A 16,143-nucleotide genomic window follows, 5' to 3' on the forward strand; every position below is an offset into this window, starting at 1 on the left:
GCGATGTAGAGGTGAATCCAGGCCCTGCAGTGCCTAGCTCCACTCCTATTCCCCAGGCGCTCTCTTTTGACGACTTCTGTAACCGTAATAGCCCTGGTTTCATGCATGTTAACATTAGAAGCCTCCTCCCTAAGTTTGTTCTATTCACTGCTTTAGCACACTCTGCCAACCCGGATGTTCTAGCTGTGTCTGAATCCTGGCTTAGGAAACTACAACATTTTCAGACAAGATAGAACTGCCAAAGGGGGCGGTGTTGCAATCTACTGTAAAGATACCCTGCAGAGTTCTGTCCTACTATCCAGGTCTGTACCCAAACAATTTGAACTTCTACATTTAAAAATCCACCTCTCTAAAAACAAGTCTCTCACCGTTGCCGCCTGCTATAGACCACCCTCTGCCCCCAGCTGTGCTCTGGACACCATATGTGAACTGATTGCCCCCCCATCTATCTTCAGAGCTCGTGCTGCTTGGCGACCTAAACTGGAACATGCTTAACACCCCAGCCATCCTACAATCTAAACTTGATGCCCTCAATCTCACACAAATGATCAATGAACCTACCAGGTACCTCCCCAAAGCCTTAAACACAGGCACCCTCATAGATATCATCCTAACCAACTTCCCCTCTAAATACACCTCTGCTGTCTTCAACCAAGATCTCAGCGATCACTGCCTCATTGCCTGCATCCATAATGGGTCAGCGGTCAAACGACCTCCACTCATCACTGTAAAACGCTCCCTGAAACACTTCAGCGAGCAGGCCTTTCTAATCGACCTGGCCGGGGTATCCTGGAAGGATATTGATCTCATCCCGTCAGTAGAGGATGCCTGGATATTTTTTTTAAATGCCTTCCTAAGCATCTTAAATAAACATGCCCCATTCAAGAAATTTAGAACCAGGAACAGATATAGCCCTTGGTTCTCCCCAGACCTGACTGCCCTTAACCAACACAAAAACATCCTATGGCATTCTGCATTAGAAAAGCCAAGGCTAGCTTTTTCAAGCAGAAATTTGCTTCCTGCAACACTAACTCAAAAAAGTTCTGGGACACTGTAAAGTCCATGGAGAATAAGAACACCTCCTCCCAGCTGCCCACTGCACTGAAGATAGGAAACACTGTCACCACTGATAAATCAACCATAATTGAGAATTTCAAAAAGCATTTTTCTATGGCTGGCCATGCTTTCCATCTGGCTACTCCTACCCCGGTCAACAGCACTGCACCCCCAACAGCAACTCGCCCAGGCCTTCCCCATTTCTCCTTCTCCCAAATCCATTCAGCTGATGTTCTGAAAGAGCTGCAAAATCTGGACCCCTACAAATCAGCCGTGCTAGACAATCTGGACCCTTTCTTTCTAAAATTATCTGCCGAAATTGTTGCCACCCCTATTACTAGCCTGTTCAACCTCTCTTTCGTGTCGTCTGAGATTCCCAAAGATTGGAAAGCAGCTGCGGTCATCCCCCTCTTCAAAGGGGGGGACACTCTTGACCCAAACTGCTACAGACCTATATCTATCCTACCATGCCTTTCTAATGTCTTCGAAAGCCAAGTCAACCAACAGATTACCGACCATTTCGAATCTCACCATACCTTCTCTGCTATGCAATCTGGTTTCAGAGCTGGTCATGGGTGCACCTCAGCCACGCTCAAGGTCCTAAACGATATCTTAACCGCCATCGATAAGAAACATTACTGTGCAGCCGTATTCATTGATCTGGCCAAGGCTTTCGACTCTGTCAATTACCACATCCTCATCGGCAGACTCGACAGCCTTGGTTTCTCAAATGATTGGCTCGCCTGGTTCACCAACTACTTCTCTGATAGAGTTCAGTGTGTCAAATCGGAGGGTCTGCTGTCCGGTCCTCTGGCAGTCTCTATGGGGGTGCCACAGGGTTCAATTCTTGGACCGACTCTCTTCTCTGTATACATCAATGAGGTCGCTCTTGCTGCTGGTGAGTCTCTGATCCACCTCTACGCAGACGACACCATTCTGTATACATCTGGCCCTTCTTTGGACACTGACACTGTGTTAACAACCCTCCAGGCAAGCTTCAATGCCATACAACTCTCCTTCCGTGGCCTCCAATTGCTCTTAAATACAAGTAAAACTAAATGCATTCTCTTCAACCGATCGCTACCTGCACCTACCCGCCTGTCCAGCATCACTACTCTGGACGGCTCTGACTAAGAATACGTGGACAACTACAAATACTTAGGTGTCTGGTAAGACTGTAAACTCTCCTTCCAGACCCATATCAAACATCTCCAATCCAAAGTTAAATCTAGAATTGGCTTTCTATTTCGCAACAAAGCATCCTTCACTCATGCTGCCAAACATACCCTTGTAAAACTGACCATCCTACCAATCCTCGACTTTGGCGATGTCATTTACAAAATAGCCTCCAATACCCTACTCAACAAATTGGATGCAGTCTATCACAGTGCAATCCGTTTTGTCACCAAAGCCCCATATACTACCCACCATTGCGACCTGTACGCTCTCGTTGGCTGTGCCTCGCTTCATACTCGTCACCAAACCCACTGGCTCCATGTCATCTCCAAGACCCTGCTAGGTAAAGTCCTCCCTTATCTCAGCTCGCTGGTCACCATAGCATCTCCCACCTGTAGCACACGCTCCAGCACCCCCAAAACCAATTATTTCTTTGGCCGCCTCTCCTTCCAGTTCTCTGCTGCCAATGACTGGAACGAACTTCAGAAATCTCTGAAACTGGAAACACTTATCTCCCTCACTAGCTTTAAGCACCAACTGTCAGAACAGCTCACAGATTACTGCACCTGTACATAGCCCACCTCAAATTTAGCCCAAACAACTACCTCTTTCCCAACTGTATTTAATTAATTTATTTATTTAGCTCCTTTGCACCCCATTATTTTTATTTCTACTTTGCACATTCTTCCATTGCAAAACTACCATTCCAGTGTTTTAATTGCTATATTGTATTTACTTTGCCACCATGGCCTTTTTTGCCTTTACCTCCCTTCTCACCTCATTTGCTCACATTGTATATAGACTTGTTTATACTGTATTATTGACTGTATGTTTGTTTTACTCCATGTGTAACTCTCTGTCGTTGTATCTGTCGAACTGCTTTGCTTTATCTTGGCCAGGTCGCAATTGTAAATGAGAACTTGTTCTCAACTTGCCTACCTGGTTAAATAAAGGTGAAATAAATAAATTAAATAAAATTACGCCCCCTTTATTTAGCCCTCAGTTGACAGCAGTCACAAGGTAATATTGTTTTCTCTCACATTTTGTATGCTTCTCGTGTTTTTTCTTGCTTTGATTCATTATTAAACTCACCTTTTGCACCTGCTTCCTGACGCCTGGCGTATTATATTACAATTACACAGTTCAGTCGGAGGGCTGGGAGCTGTGATCCTTGAGTGATTATTAATTTGAAAAATTTAATTCTTTAAGAGCTGAAGAGAAAATTGATTTTCACAGCTAAATTGGTCGTGTGGAGTCTGACTCCCTGTCGTGTGTGTGCCGAGTGAACTCAACGGGAGTTATTTCTCTATAAAGTGTGACCGTTCATTTTCCTCCCTTAATTTGTTTTCCTTTCCTTACTTAAAGAAAACCTTAGAGTGGGCTTTCGGGTATTTTCATTGCTTTTCTTTATGTAAAAAGGTTGTTTTCTTGTCAGTTATGAAATTATATTACCTTAAGCAATTTGTTATGACCCCAATGGGATTTCAAAAGGCTGGTTTACAGTTGGTCAATCGACATGTCTATAGACAGTTGTCGCAGTGACATCATGAATGTTCTATTGTCGTCCGACATCAAACTTGTTTTTGTCGTTCTGTAAAAGTATGAACACAAAACTGTCTGCATGACCTCGGCAGCCAGGTGATCCAAATAGCATAATGGTTATATTTTAACATCAACAAACCAATGCAGCTAAAGCCATGCAGCTAAAAGCAACTTTCAAAACAATGTTTTGTTTTGTTTCTGGCTTGTTAGTTAGCTAGCTAGCTGGCTAGCCAGTTTTAATAATGACCAGAACATAGCTGACAGCAGCTAGGTTTCCATACAATTTGGGATAGATTGTCATGCAAATATTATAAAATATGAACATTTCCCCTCCAGAAGTGTGTTTCCATCAGACATAACAAACACTTTTGAACCGAATACAAAAATGTGTTGTCATTCCATTTTCCACTCTAACTGTTGTGATAAATGGCAAATATGCTCTCTAGACAACAGATCGTTGATAAACTGTTCACTGGACAGGTTAGGTTATATGATGAGAGCAAGATCCTTTTTATTTGTTAATTGGCAGCTAAGCACCAATCATTATTTCACCAGCATACAAATTGGATTGGAAAGGGGCATCAAGATCATCACTATGCACTTTCATCACACTGTAGCCTACTGTAAACTGTACATACTTTTCCAACTCGCAATGGGAGGACACCACATGCAACATAGCATCACGACTGCAAATTTACTTCCTGTAATGTAATGGACATCCACAAAATAGGTCAAATTGGTGAAGTGAAATAAAAATAATAACTTGCTTCACAAAATCTGAAAAAAAACCTGGAAAGTGGTGCGTGCATATGTGTTCACCCCCTTTGCTATGAAGCCCCTATATAAGATCTGGTGCAACGAATTACCTTCAGAAGTTACATAATTAGTTAAATAAAGTCCACCTGTGTCACATGATCTCAGTATATATACACCTGTTCCGAACTGCCCCAGAGTCTGCAACACCACTAAGCAAGGGGCACCACGAAGCAAGCGACATCATGAAGACCAAGGAGCTATTCAAACAGGTCAGGGACAAAGTTGTGGAGAAATACAGATCAGGGTTTTGTTATAAAAAATATCAGAAACTTTGAACATTCCACAGAGCACCATTAAATCCATTATTAAAAATGGAAAGAATATGGCACCATAACAAACCTGCCAAGGGGGCCGCCCACCAAAACTCACGGACCAGGCAAGGAGGGCATTAATCAGAGAGGCAACAAAGAGACCAAAGATAACCCCGAAGGAGCTGCAATGCTCCACAGCGGAAATTGGAGTATCTGTCCATAGGACCACTTTAAGCCGTACACTCCACAGAATTGGGCTTTGTGGAAGAGTGTCCAGAAAAAAAGTCATTGCTTAAAGAAAAAAATAAGCAAACACGTTTAGTGTTCGCCAAAAGGCATGTGGGCACTCCCCAAACATATGGAAGTAGGTACTCTGGTCAGATGAGACTAAACTTGAGCTTTTTGGCCATCAAGGAAAACACGATGTCTGTTGCAAATCCAACACCTCTCATCACTCCGAGAACACCATCCCCACAGTGAAGCATCGGCAGGGACTGAGAAACGGGTTATAATTGAAGGAATGATGAATGGCGCGAAATACAGGGAAATTCTTGAGGGAAACCTATTTCAGTCTTCCAGAGATCTGAGACAGGGACAGAGGTTCACATTCCAGCAGGAGAATGAAGCGAAGCATACTGCTAAAGCAACACTCAAGTGGTCTAAGGGTAAACATTTAAATGTCTTGGAATGGCCTAGTCAACGCCCAGACCTCAATCCAATTGAGAATCTGTGTTATGACTTTAAGATTGCTGTACAAAAGCAGAACCCATCCAACTTGAAGGAGCTGGAGCAGTTTTGCCTTGAGTAATGGAAAAAAATCCCAGTGGCTAGATGTGCCAGGCTTATAGAGATATACCCCAAGAGCCTTGCAGCTGTAATTGCTTCACAAGGTGGCACGACAAAGTATTGATGTTAGGGGGGGTGAACAGTTATACACGCTCAAGTTTTCTGTTTTTTGTCTTATTTCTTGTTTGTCTCACAATAAAAAATGTTTTCTTTATTTAAAAAATGGTAGGCATGTTGTGTAAATCAAATGATATAAACCTCCCAAAAATCAATTTTAATTCCAGGTTGTAAGGCAACAAAACAGGAATGCAATTTTTTTTTAAAGTGTACGTTCCTTTTAATAGTATTTTTTTTATTGTGATAGTGTGAAGAGTAATGGTACAGAAGGATTTACAATGGGGTGAGCAGGTTGTTAATATGGTAACAAAGAACAACAACAAAAATATTTAGTGTGTCTGAAGTAGACCTGGTGAGCATTTACAGCGGTTAAATTCGACCTACCCCTGGAATCCTCAATGATGATCCTCAATGATGTCACCATTGCCCTTGATTCTAAGCAATGTTGTGCTGATATTTTTATTGACTAGGCGAAGCTTTTGATACGGTAGACCATTCCATTCTTGTGGGCCGGCTAAGGAGTATTGGTGTCTCTGAAGGGTCTTTGGCCTGGTTTGCTAACTACCTCTCTCAAAGAGTGCGGTGTATAAAGTCAGAACATTTGCTTGCTCAGCCACTGCCTGTCACCAAGGGTGTACCCAAAGGCTCGAGCCTAGGCACCACACTCTTTTCAATTTACATCAACAACAAAGCTCAGGTAGTGGGAAGCTCTCTCATCCATTTATATGCAGTCTTATACTCAGCTGGCCCCTCCCTGGATTTTGTGTTAAATGCTCTACAACAAAGCTTTATTAGTGTCCAACAAGCTTTCTCTGCCCTTAACCTTGTTCTGAACACCTCAAAAACAAAGGTCATGTGGTTTGGTAAGAAGAATGCCTCTCTAACCACAGGTGTGATTACTACCTCTGAGGGTTTAGAGCTTGAGGTAGTCACCTCATACAAGTACTTGTATGTGGTCCTTCTGTAGCTCAGTTGTTAGAGCATGGCGCTTGTAATGCCAGGGTAGTGGGTTCGATCCCCGGGACCACCCATACGTAGAATGTATGCACACATGACTGTAAGTGGCTTTGGATAAAAGCGTCTGCTAAATGGCATATATTATTATTATTATTATTATTATTATTACTTGGGAGCATGCCTAGATGGTACACTGTCCTTCTCTCAGCACATATCAAAGCAGCAGACTAAAGTTTAATCTAGACTTGGTTTCCTCTATCGTAATTGCTCCTATTTCACCTCAGCTGCCAAACTAACCCTGATTCAGATGACCATCCTACCCATGCTAGATTACGGAGATGTAATTTATAGATTGGCAGGTAAGGGTGCTCTCGAGCGACTAGATGTTCTTTACCATTTGGCCATCAGATTTGCCACCAATGCTCCTTATAGGACACATCACTGCACTCTATACTCTTCTGTAAACTGGTCATCTCTGTATACCTGTCGCAAGACCAACTGGTTGATGCTTATTTATAAAACCCTCTTAGGCCTCACTCCCCCCTATCTGAGATACCTACTGTAGCACTCATATTCCTCATACAACACAACAACATTCTGTTAAAGGTCCCCAAAGCACACACATCCCTGTGTCGCTCTCTTTTCAGTTCACTGCAGCTAGCGACTGGAACAAGCTGCAAAAAACACTCAAACTGGACAGTAATCTCCATCTCTTCATTCAAAGATTCAATCATGGACACATACTGACAGCTGTGGCTTCTTTGATGTATTGTGTTGTCGTCTCTACCTTCTTGCCCTTTGTGCTGTTGTCTGTGCACAATAATGTTTGTACCATGTTTTGTGCTGCTACCATGTTGTGCTGCTGCCATGACGTGTTGTCATGTTGTGTTGCAACCATGCTGTGTTGTCATGTGTTGCTGCCATGCTATGTTGTTGTCTTAGGTCTCTCTTTATGTAGTGTTGTGGTGTCTCTTGTCATGACGTGTGTTTTGTCCTAGACATTTTTTAGATGCATGCCAGCAAAGCCACTACACAACACAACACGACACGACACTAAGCAATACATTAATTGCACTAACAAACTGTTAGGGCCTACAGTACATAAAGTTGTCTCGACAGCGGTGTGGTGTTGTGGTGATTTGGCAATCACATACTCATTCCTCAAACAGATTTGAGGATACCACAGTTTAAAACAGGTGAACATATTTATTTACACAAAGCTTCATCAACACTTGCAGCACACCTCTGATGTGCTAGAGTAAAGACATAAGAACAGTGAAATACAAAATGTATGTTTGTGATTATTTCTCATAAGATAGAAGAGATGGACATTCACAAAATGTACAGATTAATAGAATAGATGGGCAATCCCAAAATGTACACATTCATAGAATAGATGGTCCTGATATGAAGTAAAACATACAGCTTGATGATAGAAATTAGCTAAATGTACAGTTGATACTACAGTGATACTACTCTACATGAGAATGTGCAGTTGAAAGTACAGTAAAACTGCACGTATCTACAAGAACATGTAGGTATCTGTTTTTGAGGAACACCTTGTTTTCATGATGGACAATCTTGGTGACACAAAGTTCACAGAGCTGCGTACCTGTAGATCTAGTTCCAATTCCCAAATGAGTGGTGGTGCCCAAAAAGATCAGTGTTTCTGTCATGCAAGTGGGGGGAAACACAAGGACCTGGTCTTCTTCGAATAATTCCTCATACATACCCTGACATCTATTAAGTGGTCTAAGAGGTTTCCCCTCCAAGTAAACCTAGGGGTTCTCTGTAGATGAAATAAACACATTTGAGTTTGCTGTATATCATATTGTCACGCCTTGGTCATTGTATCTTGTGTTTTTGTTACATGTTTGGGTAGGCCAGGGTGTGACATGGGTTTATATGTTGTATTTCGTATTGGGGTTTGTATTAATTGGGAGTGTGTATTAGTAGGAGTGTGTCTAGTTTGGCTTGGCTGCCTGAGGCGATTCCTAATTGGAGTCAGCTGATTCTAGTTGTCTCGGATTGGGAACCGTATTTAGGTAGCTTGAGTGCGCGTTGTATTTCGTGGGCGATTGTACCTGTCTCTGTGTTAGTCACCAGATAGGCTGTAATTAGTTTCACTCGTTTGTTGTTTTCGTATTTTCAGTTATTTCATGTACCGCTATTTTCTTCATTAAAAGTCATGAGTAACCTACACGCTGCATTTCGGTCTGACTCTCTTCAAACAGCAGACGAACTACATTACAGAATCACCCACCACCATTCACAGACCGAGCAGCGTGTGAACTGGCAGGATCTAAAGGAGGACGTTATGGACGGCAGAAGCAGGGATTATACGACGTGGGAAGAAATCGACAGGTGGGCGGCCGACCCAGAGCGTGTGCAGGAGCCCGCCTGGGATTCCCTACAGCAATGTGAAGAGGGCTGTACACGGATGGAATTGAAAAGGAAAGCACGGCTATACAGAGCGAAAACCGTAGGTAACGGGGAAAGCGCAGAGAGAGAGTGGCAGAGTCAGGAGTCAGACCTGAGCCTACTCTCCCTGTTAATTGTGAGGAGCAGCAATATGAGGACTTCTGGTCTTGGGAGATGATATTAGACGGAAAAGGACCCTGGGAGCAGCTGGGAGAATATCGCCGTCCCAAGGAGGAAATAGAAGTAGCTAAAGCGGAGAGGCGCGAGTATGAGGAGGCAGCACTGCGACGCGGTTGGAAACCGGAAAGTCACCCCCAAAAATGTATTGGGGGGTGGCTAAAAGGGAGAATAGTTATGCCAGGTAGGAAACCTGCGCATACTCCCTGTGCTCACCGTTGGGCTAGAGAGACCGGGCAGGCACCGTGTTATGCTATGGAGCGCACGGTGTTTCCAGTGCGGGTGCAGAGCCAGCTGCGACTCATACGAGCCCTTCCTATTGGCCGGGCTAGAGTGGGCATCGAGCCAGGTAAGCTTGGGCAGGCTCGGTGCTCAAGAGCTCCAGTGCGCCTGCACGGTCCAGTCTATCCAGAGCCACCTCTACACACCAGTCCTCCGGTAGCAGCTCCCCGCACCAGGCTTCCTGTGCGTGTCCTCGCGCCAGTACCACCAGTTCCAGCACCACGCACCAGGCCTCCAGTGCGCCTCGCCTGTTCAGCGCAGCCAGAGCCTTTCTCCTCTCCTGCGCTGTTGGAGTCTCCCGCCTGTTCAGCGCAGCCAGAGCCTTTCTCCTCTCCTGCGCTGCCGGAGTCTCCTGTCTGCCCAGCGCCGCCAGTGCTCCCAGTCGGCCCAGCGCGTCCAGTGCGCCTCGCCTGTTCAGCGCAGCCAGAGCTTTTCTCCTCTCCTGCACTGTTGGAGTCTCCCGCCTGTTCAGCGCAGCCAGAGCCTTTCTCCTCTCCTGCGCTGCCGGAGTCTCCTGTCTGCCCAGCGCCGCCAGTCGGCCCAGCGTCACCAGTCTGCCAGGATCCACCAGAAGTGCCAGTCTGCCAGGATCCGCCAGAAGTGCCAGTCTGCCAAGATCTTCTAGATCGGCCAGACAACCTTAATCATCCAGGTCCACCAGCCAGCCAGGATTTACCGGAGCCTACTACCTGCCTGAGCTTCCTCTCAGTACTGAGCTTCCTCTCAGTACTAGGCTCCCTCTCTGTACTGGGCTCCCTCTCAGTACCGAGCTTCCTCTCAGTACTGAGCTTCCTCTCAGTACTGGGCTCCCTCTCAGTACCGGGCTCCCTCTCAGTACCGGGCTTCCCCTCAGTACCGGGCTTCCCCTCAGTACCGGGCTGCTTCGGTCCCGGGCTGCCCCTCTGTCCCGGGCTGCCCCTCTGTCCCGGGCTGCCCCTCTGTCCCGGGCTGCCCCGCTGTCCCGAGATGCCCCTCTATCCTGAGTTGCCCCTCTATCCTGAGTTGCCCCTCTGTCCAGAGCTGCCCCTCTGTCCCGAGCTGCCCCTCTGTCCCGAGCTGCCCCTCTATCCCGAGCTGCCCCTCTGTCCCGAGCTGCCCCTCTGTCCCGAGCTGCCCCTCTGTCCCGAGCTGCCCCTCTGTCCCGAGCTGCCCCTCGGTCCCGAGCTGCCCCTCGGTCCCGAGCTGCCCCTCGGTCCCGAGCTGCCCCTCGGTCCCGAGCTGCCCCTCAGTTATGTGGGGATCAGGGTGAGGACTATTAGGCCATGGTCGGCGGAGAAGGTGGATTATCCTAGGACGCGAAGGGGAGGAACTAGGACATTTATGGAGTGGGGTCCACGTCCCGAGCCAGAACCGCCACCATGGACAGACGCCCACCCGGACCCTCCCTATGCTCTTGAGGTGCGTCCCGGAGTCCGCACCTTAGGGGGGTTCTGTCACGCCTTGGTCATTGTATCTTGTGTTTTTGTTATATGTTTGGGTAGGCCAGGGTGTGACATGGGTTTATATGTTGTATTTCGTATTGGGGTTTGTATTAATTGGGAGTGTGTATTAGTAGGGGTGTGTCTAGTTTGGCTTGGCTGCCTGAGGCGATTCCTAATTGGAGTCAGCTGATTCTAGTTGTCTCGGATTGGGAACCGTATTTAGGTAGCTTGAGTGCGCGTTGTATTTCGTGGGCGATTGTACCTGTCTCTGTGTTAGTCACCAGATAGGCTGTAATTAGTTTCACTCATTTGTTGTTTTCGTATTTTCAGTTATTTCATGTACCGCTATTTTCTTCATTAAAAGTCATGAGTAACCTACACGCTGCATTTCGGTCTGACTCTCTTCAAACAGCAGACGAACTACATTACACATATATATATATATATATATACTGAACAAAAATATAACTGCAACATGCAACAATTTTTATGATTTTACTGAGTTACAGTTTACATGAGGGAATCAGTCAATTGAAATAAATTCGTTAGGACCTAATCAATGGACCTCACGTGACTGGGCAGGGGCCCAACCACACATAGGCCCACCCTCCGTTATACTCTACAACCTCCACAAGTGTCAGAGCCGAACTGCCAACTGTCCACAGTGTCCGAACCATTTGGGCTACACACTAACCCCTCTGTGCAAAGGTGAGACTCTCATAAACTTGTACATGTTGGTCGTTTTGCTCAAGGACTCATCTGAAGGTCCCACGGTACCAGTTGAAAGAATTTATGGAAGTATATATGTAAACTGTTTAATGCCCCAAAATATGGGGTTAAACACATGTAAAAAAAGATATATATGAAATTCCTGATCTTACTTATATCTCTCAGATATAGGGGAGACACTTCAGAACAAACTTCCTTTTGATGTGTTTTTGGGACTGTTGTTCCATGTAGTGAATCCGTTATTCAATGCATTAATTATGTACTAATAGCAGTGATTCATTTTCCTGAGATATTAACTATTATTTTTATAAGGTTATTCAACTGTCCTCAGCACTGCAGGCTTACTCTCTCTCTCTCTCTCTCTCTCTCTCTCTCTCTCTCTCTCTCTCTCTCTCTCTCTCTCTCTCTCTCTCCTCTCTCTCTCTGTGTCCCTCTCTCTCCGTCTCTCTCTTCCTTTCTCTCGCTCTCTCTCTGTGAGGTGGGTGGTTTGTGGTGACTGGTGATCGAGAGGGAGAATGTGAGATGGTGAAAGATATGAGAGAGAAAGAAAGTAAGAAAAAAGAGTCAGAGAGAGAGAGTGAGAGAGAGAAGGGGAGTGGTTTTAGGGTGAAAAGTAAAATATAGCTAGTGGTAGGAACAACATATTTAAAAAAGAGAAATGGAAAAGGAAGGACAGAGAAGGAGAGAGCTAGAGAGACAAAAGATAAATCAACACCAAAACATTTCAACAGTGCTAACTTCCAACTCCCCAAACAACTCTCTGTCATCCTTTTCTCCTCAGGCACTTCCTCTGGCAACTACAACTGGATCTGAAGGACCGCTGTAGTTCACTGGCTCCCTTTCCAAACTTCTCTTGGTTACCTGACGACTTAGAGGGCCACCATTGTTCCTGTTCCCAAGAAAGCTAAGGTAACTGAGCTAAACGACTACCGCCCCGTAGCACTCACTTCCGTCATCATGAAGTGCTTTGAGAGACTAGTCAAGGACCATATCACCTCCACCCTACCTGACACCCTAGACCCACTCCAATTTGCTTACCGCCCAAATAGGTCCACAGACGATGCAATCTCAACCACACTGCACACTGCCCTAACCCACCTGGACAAGAGGAATACCTATGTGAGAATGCTGTTCATCGACTACAGCTCGGCATTCAACACCATAGTACCCTCCAAGCTCGTCATCAAGCTCGAGACCCTGGGTCTCGACCCCGCCCTGTGCAACTGGGTACTGGACTTCCTGACGGGCCGCCCCCAGGTGGTGAGGGTAGGCAACAACATCTCCTCCCCGCTGATCCTCAACACGGGGGCCCCACAAGGGTGCGTTCTGAGCCCTCTCCTGTACTCCCTGTTCACCCACGACTGCGTGGCCACGCACGCCTCCAACTCAATCATCAAGTTTGCGGACGACACAACAGTGGTAGGCTTGATTACCAACAACGACGAGACGGCCTACAGGGAGGAGGTGAGGGCCCTCGGAGTGTGGTGTCAGGAAAATAACCTCACACTCAACGTCAACAAAACTAAGGAGATGATTGTGGACTTCAGGAAACAGCAGAGGGAACACCCCCTATCCACATCGATGGAACAGTAGTGGAGAGGGTAGCTAGTTTTAAGTTCCTCGGCATACACATCACAGACAAACTGAATTGGTCCACTCACACTGACAGCGTCGTGAAGAAGGCGCAGCAGCGCCTATTTAACCTCAGGAGGCTGAAGAAATTCGGCTTGTCACCAAAAGCACTCACAAACTTCTACAGATGCACAATCGAGAGCATCCTGGCGGGCTGTATCACCGCCTGGTATGGCAACTGCTCCGCCCTCAACCGTAAGGCTCTCCAGAGGGTAGTGAGGACTGCACAACGCATCACCGGGGGCAAACTACCTGCCCTCCAGGACACCTACACCACCCGTTGTTACAGGAAGGCCATAAAGATCATCAAGGACATCAACCACCCGAACCACTGCCTGTTCACCCCGCTATCATCCAGAAGGCGAGGTCAGTACAGGTGCATCAAAGCTGGGACCGAGAGACTGAAAAACAGCTTCTATCTCAAGGCCATCAGACTGTTAAACAGCCACCACTAACACTGAGTGGCTGCTGCCAACACACTGTCATTGACACTGACCCAACTCCAGCCATTTTAATAATGGGAATTGATGGGAAATGATGTAAATATATCACTAGCCACTTTAAACAATGCTACCTTATATAATGTTACTTACCCTACATTATTCATCTCATATGCATATGTATATACTGTACTCTACATCATCGACTGCATCCTTATGTAACACATGTATCACTAGCCACTTTAACTATGCCACTTTGTTTACTTTGTCTACACACTCATCTCATATGTATATACTGTACTCGATACCATCTACTGTATGCTGCTCTGTACCATCACTCATTCATATATCCTTATGTACATGTTCCTTATCCCCTTACACTGTGTATAAGACAGTAGTTTTGGAATTGTTAGTTAGATTACTTGTTGGTTATCACTGCATTGTCGGAACTAGAAGCACAAGCATTTCGCTACACTCGCATTAACATCTGCTAACCATGTGTATGTGACAAATAAAATTTGATTTGATTTGATTTGATTTGATTTGCTTATTGATCCAGACACACTGACCTGGCACACGCACATCCCTTGATTCTATATAGTTGTACAACTCCCCAGCAGGCAATACTAATTGTAATGTAGTTACAACGTTATGATCAATTCACGACCTGTTGCAGTCTGCTTGGAATAATGGCAGTTATTCTGTTATTATCCCATTTATAAGAGAACATTCCATTTATCTCTGTTATTCCAGAATATTCCAGACCGTTATTCCAGTTTCGACAAGTTTTGCCTGCTGGACATGACCGCATATGACATCATAAGACCATGACCTTATATGACTTTAGAATGGCTGCAGTGTTAAGATGGGCTTGGCTGGCATCACCAAGGCAATGTCAGCCTTCTAGAATGTCAGAATATTGTTTCTCTTTGATTGACAGATGGACTGGGGAAAGTTCCATGATTCCCAGAGGTTAGAGAGGGAGGGATGGAGGTAGGGTGGGATAGAGGGAGCAAGGGGAGAGAGAGAGAGGAGGAAGGGAGAGTAATGGAATGATATCTGTACATTCTTAGAAATAAAGGTGCTACCTAGAACCTAAAAAAAGGGTTATGTGGCTGTCCCCCACAGGAGAACCCTTTGAAGAACCATTTTTTGTTCCTGGAACCAATATGGGTCTACCTGGAACCCAAAAGTGTTCTCCTATGGGGACAGCCGAAGAACCCCTTTGGAACCCTTTTTTAAGTGTACAGTAACATAAAACATATTAGTTTCCATGTGTTTGATAACATTTAATTTATTCCATTCCAGCCATTGTTATGAGCCGTCCTCCCCTACCCAGCCTCCTCTGGGTGCCAGATATCCCTAACTAAACCTATAATGTGCATTTATATGCATTCCATGCAAATGGATTGATTAGAAAATCAAATGTAGTTGTGGGGGTTATTGATGCGATTTGAAACCTTTTGACTCACACTGCATCAGAGAGTTAGATGACGTGTGTGTGCGTCGGTGGGCGGGTGGGTGCATGTAAGTGTGTGTGTCCAGCAGTGATATACTTAAGTCCAGTAACTGTTGTTACTGACATCCTATAAATGTCAACACTGACTACTGACACAAACAACAGATGCCACACACACACACACACACACACACACACACACACACACACACACACACACACACACACACACACACACACACACACACACACACACACACACACACTGAATAGTCAACGAAAAATAATAATTAATATCTCAGACTTTGTCTATGAATGATTAACCTTTCCACAACATTGGAATAACATTAGGACAACATTATAGGAACGTTCTCATTTGGCTATGAGATAATACCATTAGACGATTGTTCGTACTCATCTCGAATAGTGACACAGGAAGAGAGGATGAGAGATGATGGCTGAAAGAATAAAAAATAAAAAATAGAATGATATAAGGATGATGAATCCTCAGTTGTTTTGAAATAAAATGAATCGAGAGAGCCTATTAATATTCTAATGAAAATAGTTGATTTGTTGTACTTTTCTGTCTGTGTTGGACTATGGTGATACTATTTGTGTTCAAGCCTCAAACTCTACACTGAATTTTGTCACCAATTAGAGACATTTAACTCACCATTGAGATCTTTACAGTGCTGTCGGGTAGCAACACAGGCGCAAAACTTGTACATTATTATTAACCGTGGCGTGCATTCATGGATGCCAAGGGAAGCCAGCCCCCCCCCAAATAAAATGTCCTCCAATTCACAAGAGGCTGAATGTATCTCACAGGATAAAGCATCTGACCAAGCGAAACAATGCCCTTCTGTCTCTCTACATGTAGG

The sequence above is a fragment of the Oncorhynchus gorbuscha genome, linkage group LG25 (assembly GCF_021184085.1).
Source record: "Oncorhynchus gorbuscha isolate QuinsamMale2020 ecotype Even-year linkage group LG25, OgorEven_v1.0, whole genome shotgun sequence".
Lineage (NCBI taxonomy): Eukaryota > Metazoa > Chordata > Actinopteri > Salmoniformes > Salmonidae > Oncorhynchus > Oncorhynchus gorbuscha.